Below are 10171 nucleotides of genomic sequence, written 5' to 3'. Positions count from 1 at the left end.
GCCCTCTTCTGGTGTGTCTGAAGATAGTTTCAGTGTACTCATATGAATAAAATAAATCTTTTTTTTTTTTTTTTTTTGGAGCTGAGGACCGAACCCAGGGCCTTGTGCTTGCTAGGCAAGCGCTCTACCACTGAGCTAAATCCCCAACCCCCGAATAAAATAAATCTTAAAAGAAAAAAGTAGCAATTAAAGATTTTTATAGCATTTTGTAATGAACTTCTTTCTCCCTTTTTAATGATTTATTTCAAAATTATGTGAGCAGGGCAGGAAAAGGAGTTTGAACATATGATTGTCGCTGGAGGCCAGAAGATGGTGTTAGGTCCCCCACTGCTAGAGTTCCAGGCTGTTGCCCAACATGCATGCTAGGGACTGAACTTGGCTCCTCTGGAGAACAGTACATGCCCTTAACTGCCGAGCCGTCTCTCCAGCTGCCTTTTCTCGGTAGTATTTCCGAAGCCTTTTACCGTGTCTTTAAAGAGTTTCTTAAGTCAGGTGACACTTCTAGTTTATTACTCTGTTTTGAGGCGACTGGATCTCACAATGTAGTTCTGGTTGATTTGGAACTGGCTATGGAGACAAGGCTGGCCTTGAATTCACAGAGATTCATCTGCCTCAGTTTCCCAGGTGCTTGGATGAAAGGTGTGTGCCACCCTCCCACCCCCTACCCTCACCCCACCCCCCGCCCCCACCCCCCCCACCCCACCCCCGCTTCAAGGGGGCTTTTAAACTGTTAGTTTCAGCAGTTTTGTTTCACAGTCTTTGCTTTGTGTTGAATAGAAGCGACAGTGTTAGGCTGAGTCCCTTGGGGGAGGCAGTCTAGAGTTAACAGCAGGCTGGCTTCCAAAGCCAACACTCCCAAGAAAGAAGGTTTTTAACGAAAATGTCAGTTTACCTTGAATATTTGCCTGACCCTGTAAACAGTCTTTGTTTTCTTCTCCCGTAACAAGGGCATTCTTTTATGATCTCTTTGCTCTCTCACTGTAGCAAGTGTCAAGGTCGTATGGGCAGGAAATATGAAGATTGTTTCTTCTGAGCCAAGTATGGGTGAACATGGATTCAAGTTACCCTGGAAGGCCTTTTACCATAGACGGAATTAAGCTTCTGGAGTCAGGCATTAATGTACTTGCGAAATACATCGCTGGGGTCATGAGGTAGGAGGCTACAGGAAGGTGAAGGCATTCTTAGGATTTACGTGTTGTCAGCACATTTTAGCTGCAGGCTAAGCCAGGGAAGGTAGGCAGTTTAAGTTTGTCTCTATAGACCAAAAGTTAAGAGGGTGCTAGGTCAGGGGTTGGGGATTTAGCTCAGTGGTAGAGCGCTTGCCCCAGCTCCGGGGGAAAAAAAAAAAAGAGGGTGCTAGGTCAGCCAGAGAGGTTGTTAGCAAAGGGCTGGTAAAAGGAACAGAAGGACTGGAGATGTAACTTACTTGGTATAGCGCTTGTCCCGCGTTTATGAAGCCCTGAGTTTGACTCCTAGCACCACATAAACTTTGCGTGGTTATGCCTGTAATCTCAGCCTTTGGGGTGTGGAGGCAGGAACACCAGACATTCGAGGTCATTGGCGATTATGTAGTGAGTTCGAAGCCATCTTGGGCTACATAAATCCTATCTAAGCCATCTTACCTGCTCAAGTGCATTTTAAATTAGGCATGTCTATCAAATAAAATACTAAAGTAGGTGTTGGGAACCAAATGGGAATTCACCAGGAAAGTTTTGTTGACACTCCTGTGGGATTAAGTGTTGTGACAGAATCGCGGCTCGCATCCGGACAGGCCACACCAGGCCAGTGCAGTTCCACGTGACAGAGGTTTGCTGTGGGGGAAGGGAACAAAAGGGGGTGACAGACAGAGGGGGAAAAGAGTAGAAGGGACGAGGGTCAGGAAGGGTCTGCTTTTTATTTAGGCTGTGGCAGGTAAAGGTGGGAGGTAAACCAAATGGACGCTGGGAATGTATGGCGATTGCCATGGCAACAGATGGGCGGGGTTCCCCCACCCCCGTCGCCTGTGGGTGACGTCATTCACTGCTGATTTGGAGGGGATCTGCAACCAACCGTAAAGCCAGCTCCTGATACCAACATTAAGTAGTTACAAGGTTTTAGAGAAAGCCCTCCCAAGCAAGTTGTGGAGGGCCCCACGGTCACCTCCATTATTATATTGGACTCGGCGTTTTGAATTCAATTCTGCTACTTCTGTCTCCCAGACCCATTTCCGGCTAGGTAGTATCACAGAATAAAATAAAAAACCTCTGCTGCTCCAGCCTCGTACTCTACCATGAAAGAGAAACGGCGTAGGCTTCATTTTTTCCCCCCACGCACTTGCAAGTTGAGGCACTGTAATTTACCCAACACAAATTCCTCTCAAGTGCCAGATGGTGATCTTCTCCAATCACTTCCTCCTTCCTCACTCCGGTTTTCAAGGAAGCGATGGAGGAAGTGAGTAGGAGCAAGCCTGGAGGGGCAGCACGAACAAATGACCAAAGACAACAGTTAGGAAACAATGCTTCAACAAAAGCTTATGAAAACAGACAGACATACGCACGCACGCACGCTAAGCGCCTCAGAGTAAACCTGGACTGTCAGGCAGAGGGGGGCCTGGGCGCCAGGCAGAACTTGCCTCCAAGGGAGAGAAAGGGCCCATGCAGTACCTGCCAGCAACCCAGGCAACTTCTGTGACAGTGCGAAAGGTCACTGATTGATACAGAACTCTGGCTGGGCCTGGTGGTTCAGCCAGGATACTTGGGGAGCTGAGGTAGGAAGTTTGCAAGTTTCAAAGGTCTGCTTAGAGAGGGAGTTCATGCGCTACCTGAATTAATTAGCAAACAAAAGAGCCTCCTTAAATATGGAACCCACCCCTCCCCCAAAGCCTCAAAGCCCAACTCTTCTTTCAGGAAATAAAGTAGCACCCTGTACCCACCAAGTGTGAGTGACTGTGTTTGGGAAGAAACAAAAGATGGAAATCACTGTGACTACCACATTCCACCGTGGAGAGGGGTGGATAAACATTTATTTGTTGAGACGGTGTCTCTCACTGACGTAGCCCAGGCTGGCCTTGATGTCTTGAACCTCCTGTCTCAGTCTCCTGAGTGCTGAGATTATAGGTGTGAGTCACAGGCCGGGTCTTACACGAACCTTATATTTTGATACTTATTTAGGAAAAATAGTTTATGAGTACACACTGGGAGGGCAGCAGGTTGGGCAGTAACTAGAGTCCTGTGTGATCTCGTATGTCACAGAAAAGACGGCCAACATAGTTACAGGAGATATTGCTGAGGTCATCAGGTTGGGGGTTACAGTGAGGTGGGGACTCATTCGGTTTGGGGATTGTCCGTTTCACGTTCTTAGTGTTGGGCTGATCGTGTCCAACTTAGCTACCCATGCTAGAACACAAGAAGGTGTTACATCCAGAGGGAGAGAGTAAACGGCTATTTAAAGAACATGAAGATAGCCAAGGTCATTTTGGCTGTTAACTGTTTCGACCCATCTTTCCATGCTCAACGGCGATGCTCTGCTCGTCCGAGGTGTTCTGCTCATGCGAGCTTAGGCAGGCTGCAGGAGCTGGGCTTCCAGAGGGCAGCAGTCTGTGTAGAAAACGCCCATAGTTGAATGATTTGGGTGTGGGGAAGAGGGGCAAATGATCCAGGCTTACTGACAAATTGAACCTAGAATTGAATTGAATTGAATTGAATTGAATTGAATTGAATTGAATGTTGTGCAATGTCCCATGTACCGCGATCCTGTCCTGGATCCCATGGCCACAAATACCGTGAAGCAGTGTTTATAATTAGATATGCTAATAATAAGCATTTATTAACTTATCCCATTGGCAAGCATCTCGTGAGGGACCCGTTTTACCTAGAGTTTCAGAGCCAGTAAGCACGGCTTTTGTTGTCTAGGTACTTCCAGGAGAACCCATGGGGATATACTCAACTGATCCTCCTAGCTTCTTGCTGACCCGTTCCTGGAGTCATCACAGCCCCCAGCCCCCACCCCCCTGTGTTCTACAGCCAGTGGAGTTCTGGAGACCAAACAGCTATCACCAATCATTTCACCTCCATGAGGAAGAACGTCTTCCAAAGCATAGCTGGCACAGGACACAAAGCATAGCTGGCACAGGACGGGATGAACTTCTTCTAGAACGTTCTGAATGTTTCCTGCCTATCAGCCTCCTGCCAGGGTAGATTCTTTGGAAACTTTGTGGCCAGCTGAACCGGCCACCCCTTTCTGGTTTAACCCTCAAAACCCAAGCCTTACTGTTGTCTGTCTTCCTTCAGGTCTTCTCCCATTCAGCTGTATTGTCTCTTCTTGTTGGCTGCTCCACTGTTTGCCATTGTACACCTGAACACCCTACTGTGGGCCGAGCAAGTTCCTCTAGAGATGTATCCTCCTCAGGGAAGCTTCTCTTCTCCTCCAGACTCCTGTGGAGCTTTCCCCTCAGCTCTCTGTGCAGCCCACTTCTCAGATGCCCTGGGCCAAGTGGTGGGGGAGGAGCTGCTGCTAAACACTCCTAGTGTGAAGCCCATTAATGTTTGAATTCTGATAGGACCCAGGTAGGTGCTCTCTGTCTGGCCCTTAGACCACTTCTGGGTTTGTCTTCTCTTAGTCACTGAAGGAGTTTTGGGGAGATGATATGGTTAAGAACTTGGGCTTTGGAGCAGGCGGTGATGGTGCATGTTTCTAATGCCAGCACTCAGGAGGCAGGTGAGTTCGAAGCCTGCCTGGTCTACAGAGAGATTTCCAGGTCTGTCAAGGCCACACGGAGAAACCCTGTCTTTGAAAAACAAAAAAGAAGGAGGATGAAGAGGAGGAGGAGGAAAAGGAAGAGGAGGAGGGGAAGGAGGAGGGAGAGAAGGGGGAGGAGGAGGGGGAGGCAGAGAAAGAGAGATGGGCTTGGAGTTACAGGTGTTCCTAAATTCTCATCTTGGGTAAGTCATTTACTAGAGGCGATCTTGGGCAATTGATTTAGTCTCTGGACTTTGATTTCCATTTTCCTTTCCCCCCTCCCTTTCTCCCTACCTTTCCCTCCTCTTCCTCCTCCTCCTCTTCTTCCTCCTCCTTTTCTCCTCCCTCCCCCTCCCCCCTCCCTCCCTCCCCCCCCTCCCTCTCTCTGTTTCTTTTTTGTTATGATAGCTCATTATGTCGTTCTGGCCATGAACTTGAACCCTTGCAATAATCCTCCTGCCTCTGCTTCTACCTCCTGTGTGCTGGGGTTACACGAACGCACTGCCATACGTGGCTTGGATCTAGATCTTTTGCAGGTGTAAAAGTGACATAATTATCCTGATCTCGGTGGGGGGGAGGAACTGTGTACAACACTCACTCATTAGGCTACACACTGAATGCACTAAAACAGGTCTACACTGCTAGGTGATCTGGGAAGGATTTGGGTAGAGGATGCTGGGCAGAGGGTTCAGGGAGGAGCTGCCTTTTAAACAGAGAGTGGAAGGGAGAGGGGGACGGTAAGATGAGATTAAGCCCACAGGATAGCCTAGCACTGTCTCAGAAGGTGGCAAGCTCTGTTGTTACCTCCTGCTACTCAGTCTCTGGCACTGAGACTTCCTGGGTCCTGAGGATGTCCTTTGTCTAGCTTGATAGTTGACCTGCTCAAGTCCATGACTTCACGTCTGTTCTACCTGAGGAACCCTTCTTGATAACCACACTCTCGGCCTTGCACTGCCTAGGATCCCATCTTTCCCTAAACCGCCCATTCAGACGCCTCACTGGGATCTCTCCTACAGTCCTCCCTCAGAGCTATTAGAAACGTCAGCACTCACCCCCGCCTGGCTGCTGCTTCCTTTTCTCTACATTATCTCCAGGATTGAGCTCCTTTCCCACCCCACAAATCCTGGCCACATCTTTGATGACTGCCTTTCCTCCTTTTCCTCCCCCTCCCCCTCCCTCCTCTTCTTCTTTCTCCTCCTCTTCCTCCTCCTCCTCCTCTTCCTCCTCCTGTTTGCTTTTTGAGACAAGCATTCTCTCTGGGACGCCCTCTGTAGATCAGGCAGGTCTTTTAAACTCACAGAGATCCCCCTGCCTCTGTCTCCCAGTGCTGGGGGGGTGGGGTGGTGTGAGCCACCATCGCCCGGCTTCTGGTTACCCTTCTTTAGCCCTTTAGATGAACCTGTGTTTGACAAAAACAAAGCAAGGTCTGTTACTCAGGGGACTCCTCAGTGTATCGGCTATGTCAGTTTCTACTGCTGTAACAAAACACCCGACAGACACACAGAAGGAAAGAAAGGCGGGTTTTGCCGGTTTCTGGGATTCGAATCTACATTCTGCTGGCTTCTCTGCTTTCAGACCTGTGACCTGATACAATGGTGGAGGGAGGAATGAGACTCACCTCCTGGCAGTCAGGAAGCAGAGAGCCAGCAAGGCATGTCTTGCCCCTAGGGGCTCACCTCCACCAGTTAGGCACATCTCCTTATAGTCCATGAAGCTACGAATTGGTCATTGGATTGACCGATGGCAGCCAAGCCTTCCTACAGTGGCTGTTCAGGAATATTTTTATATGCAAATCATAACAGAACAGTTGTATGGTTCTTCTTTCATATTCTTATTCTTTGAAAATTTTGCACACATAATACAATATATATTGATCACGCCTTCAGTACCCCCTTCTGGCTGCCCCCAAGAACTATCATTTTTCTCATTTCCCTTACAACTGCATACCTCCTTTTTTTTTTTCTTTTTTTCGGAGCTGGGGATCGAACCCAGGGCCTTGTGCTTGCTAGGCAAGCGCTCTACCACTGAGCTAAATCCCCAACCCCATACCTCCCTTTTTATACTTAGATATTTAATCCACAGAGTCCTTTAATGCTACCCATGTGTGCATGGGTGTGGCATCCTCTGCCAGGGTGTGGGGACCTACCAATGACCCAAAGAGAAGTGACTTTAGCAGCTGCCAATTGCCCATAGCACCTCAGCGAGGGCTGGGCCCTCTGGAGCCCCATCCCTTCCTTGCTGGAAGTTTTAACTGCTCTGATCTTGTCCAGTCTTCTGAACATAACCACAGCTGCCTGGAGTTCCGGTCGGCAGCAGCCCTGTCAAGCCCAGAGGACAGCGGTTTGCAACGTTCTCCACTATCCTGCTCCTACATTTCATCTGCAACACCCCCTCATCTGAGACGCTTCCTGAGCCTTGGAGGGTGAGTTCTCCTCCTCCTCCCCCCCCCTTCCTTCTTTTTAAGATGGAGTCTGGCTAGGCAGCTTTGGAACTTGTAATCCTCCTGCCTCAGCCTCCCAACCGTTGCGATTATAGGTGTCAACCAGCATGCTCAGCTTCTGTGTAGATTTGTTTGTTTGCTTGTTTTAAGGTTTATTTTTATTTTGTGGCCGGAGAGATGGCTCAGCAGTTATGAGCACTGGCTGCTCTTCCAGAGTACCTGAGTTCAATTCCCAGCAACCATTAGCAGCTCACACCTATCTGCAACTTCAATTCCAGGGCTCTGACACCTTCACACAGATGTACATGCAGGCAAAACATCAGCGAACATAAAATAAAAATAATTTTGAAATGTTTATTAAATATACATATGTATTTATTTTTACTTTTGCAAATGATATATTATGTATATGTAGGGGTCGGGTGATGGCTTAGAGGGTACCTGCCACAGAAGCCTATAGGAAGTCCAATCCTCAGAACCCATGTAAGACAGAAGGAGAGAAGCAACTCCACATTGTTGTCTTCTGATCTCCACACTTTGCTGTGTGTACCCCGAGACAACACAGTAATAGTAAATTAACGTGTGAACTTGCGTTTATGCGTGCATCTGTTTATGGTACATTCGAATGAGTAGAGGCCAGAAGAGAATGCCAGACCCCCTGGAGCTTTTTAAAAAACTTTTTATTGATTCTTTGTGAGGTTTACATCATACACCCCAATCCCACTCATCTCCCTGTCCCCTCGTATCCACCCTCTGACCTAGCAACGCCTCCCAAAACACACACACACACACACACACACACACACACACACACACACACACACACAGAAACCCAAAGCATAGAAAAACATCGCGGAAGCTGTAGTGTGTCACAGTGTGTCCCACAGTGTATCCCTCTGTCCACACATCTTCACTTAAAAATATGCACTGCAATGAGTCATGGGTCTGGTTCTAAACCTCTGGCTTCTGTGACACCATCCTTACTGGCAGTTCACCAGGCCTCCTCTCGGTTACCTGCTGTTGCCCTGTGTCATGGAGATCAGCAGCACTGGTCTTTTCACACATCCCAGTCATTCTCAGATGATACAAATTTGGGGTTGGGTCAACTCAGGGCCCTGGATCTGGGCCTGGCTGGTAGCTGAACAGGTCAGCGTAGTGGCTCTCCCTTATCTGGACAACCAGTGTGAGCTCTCCAGCATGTCTCTGGCTAGGCCACCCATTGCAGATTGGCTGGAGGCAGGGTCAGTCTCATTCCCTTAGGCCAGCTTACCTGCTCTCATGCCCGGGAGCAGCTGTCTGACTACCACAGGCAGTGGCGGGTGGGAGCATCACCCCATCCCCATGTCATCTCATAGTAGACAACGGCAGGGATGGGGGCAGCTCTCCCAAGTTCTCATCCTCGGGATAGCCTCATGTGCACCCCACCACCATGGTCAGCTCTACTGTGCTGTCCGGGCCAGGAGCAGGTCCCACTTGCACTAGGGATAGCTCTCCTATGTTCATGACTCTGTGGGCAGCCTTTCAGACTGATAGGGGTAATGAGGGGTGAGGGGTGGAGGTGGGGGGTAGGGGGTAGATGGTGGGTGGTAGGTGGATGGGTGGTGGGGGTAGGTGGGGAATCACCTGTGCCCTCATGCTACCCCCACAGCACAAGCAGCAAGAGTTCTTAACTGCAGAGCCATCTCTCCAGCTCCTAGTGCATGAACTTCAAGGAAATAGCTTGCGAGCAGTAACAACCTCTCTCATTCCAGGCATAAACTACATTATTTGTCCCTGCCCCATGTATCAAGTTCTTGGGGAGGAAAATATGAACTCTTGGTATTACAGATATTAATCATCAACCAGCTATCGGCTGAACTGTATGCTTGGGTTCCCAGGCTGCAAACAATCGCTTTCACTCATCCTGACATGCTTCAGTTAATCCCCACGAGGGCAGCTTTCAGGTCTCCTCTTGGCCTGACACCCTACGGATCAAGTCTCCTGGAGCAAAAGGAAAACAGGACTAGAAGAGCTGGCTGAGATGTTAATATGACCTAAATCACAGGAGACCACAGATTTTCACAGGAGCGTCACTACAGAAAATGGCAAACGCCAAGGAATGGCGAGTCCTTATGGCCGGGCAAACAAAGCGCAGGCTTTGTGAGAATGTCACTTCCCTCCGGCTTTGGGGAAGACGGGAGAGAAGTGCATCTTCTCTCTGGATCGTCTTCAAGCTGCTCCTGTCTCAGGGAGAAACTGAAGGCCTGGGGGTCCTGGCTTTGGAGTCTAACCTCCTCTTACATTTAATAGATAAGAAGATAGGACCCAGAGTGCTGAAACAATCAGCCTAAAAATTCAGGTTTCCTGATTGTTTTTTTTTTTTTAAACAATACATTTTCACTGGGCGTGGTGATTTGTGCCTTTAATCCCAGCACTGGAGAGGCAGAGGCAGAGGCAGAGGCAGAGGCAGAGGCAGAGGCAGAGGCAGAGGCAGAGGCAGAGGCAGAGGCAGAGGCAGAGGCAGAGGCAGAGGCAGAGGCAGAGGCAGAGGCAGAGGCAGAGGCAGAGGCAGAGGCAGAGGCAGAGGCAAGTGGATCTCTGTGAGTTCAAAGCCAGCCTGGTCTACAGAGCTAATTCCAGGATAGCCAAGGCTACCCAAAGGAACCCTATCTCGGAAAAGAAAAAGAAAGAAAATTATTTTATTTTTTAAGTTTGTATGTCTGTGCATTTTGCCTGCATGGATATCTGTATACCATTCAGGCTGTGCCCTTGGGGGCCATCAGACCCCCTGGAGTATAAGCCATTGTTACCTTACATATGGGTTCTGGGAATTGAACCCGGGTCCTGTGGAAGAACAGCCAGGGCTCTTAACCTCTGAGCCAACTCTTCAGCATTATTATTATTATTATTATTATTATTATTATTATTATTATTAGTTTTTTTTTACAGTCCAGACTTTATCCCCCTCCTGGTCCACCCTCTGACTGTTCTATATCCCATACCTTCCCCTCCCCCTTGCCTCCAAGAGGATGTTTC

The 10171-nt window shown here is 48.8% G+C and overlaps 2 long non-coding RNA genes across 6 annotated transcripts; one reads left to right on the top strand and one right to left on the bottom strand.

The window, feature by feature from the left end:
- Positions 1–220: 220 nt before the first annotated feature.
- On the bottom strand, positions 221–1948 carry LOC134487011 (uncharacterized). Its single transcript, XR_015621235.1, has 3 exons — positions 1427–1948; positions 893–1159; positions 221–567 (listed from the first exon to the last, which is right to left on the bottom strand). It is a non-coding gene; the product is annotated as an uncharacterized LOC134487011 (long non-coding RNA).
- LOC108351046 (uncharacterized) lies at positions 394–9810 on the top strand. 5 transcript variants are annotated; one of them, XR_015621233.1, is made up of 4 exons: positions 394–639; positions 4269–4544; positions 6987–7138; positions 8908–9810. It is a non-coding gene; the product is annotated as an uncharacterized LOC108351046 (long non-coding RNA). The 5 variants fall into 5 exon arrangements; XR_015621234.1 differs by lacking the exon at positions 8908–9810 and adding an exon at positions 7307–7516; XR_015621231.1 differs by lacking the exons at positions 394–639; positions 8908–9810 and adding exons at positions 4002–4171; positions 7307–7516.
- Positions 9811–10171: the final 361 nt, after the last annotated feature.

Source organism: Rattus norvegicus, chromosome 5 (assembly GCF_021556685.1).
Source record: "Rattus norvegicus strain SHRSP/BbbUtx chromosome 5, alternate assembly SHRSP_T2T, whole genome shotgun sequence".
In the NCBI taxonomy this organism is placed as follows: domain Eukaryota; kingdom Metazoa; phylum Chordata; class Mammalia; order Rodentia; family Muridae; genus Rattus; species Rattus norvegicus.
The sequence above is the reverse complement of the archived record's forward strand: the minus strand, read 5'-3'. Positions and strand labels throughout refer to the sequence as shown.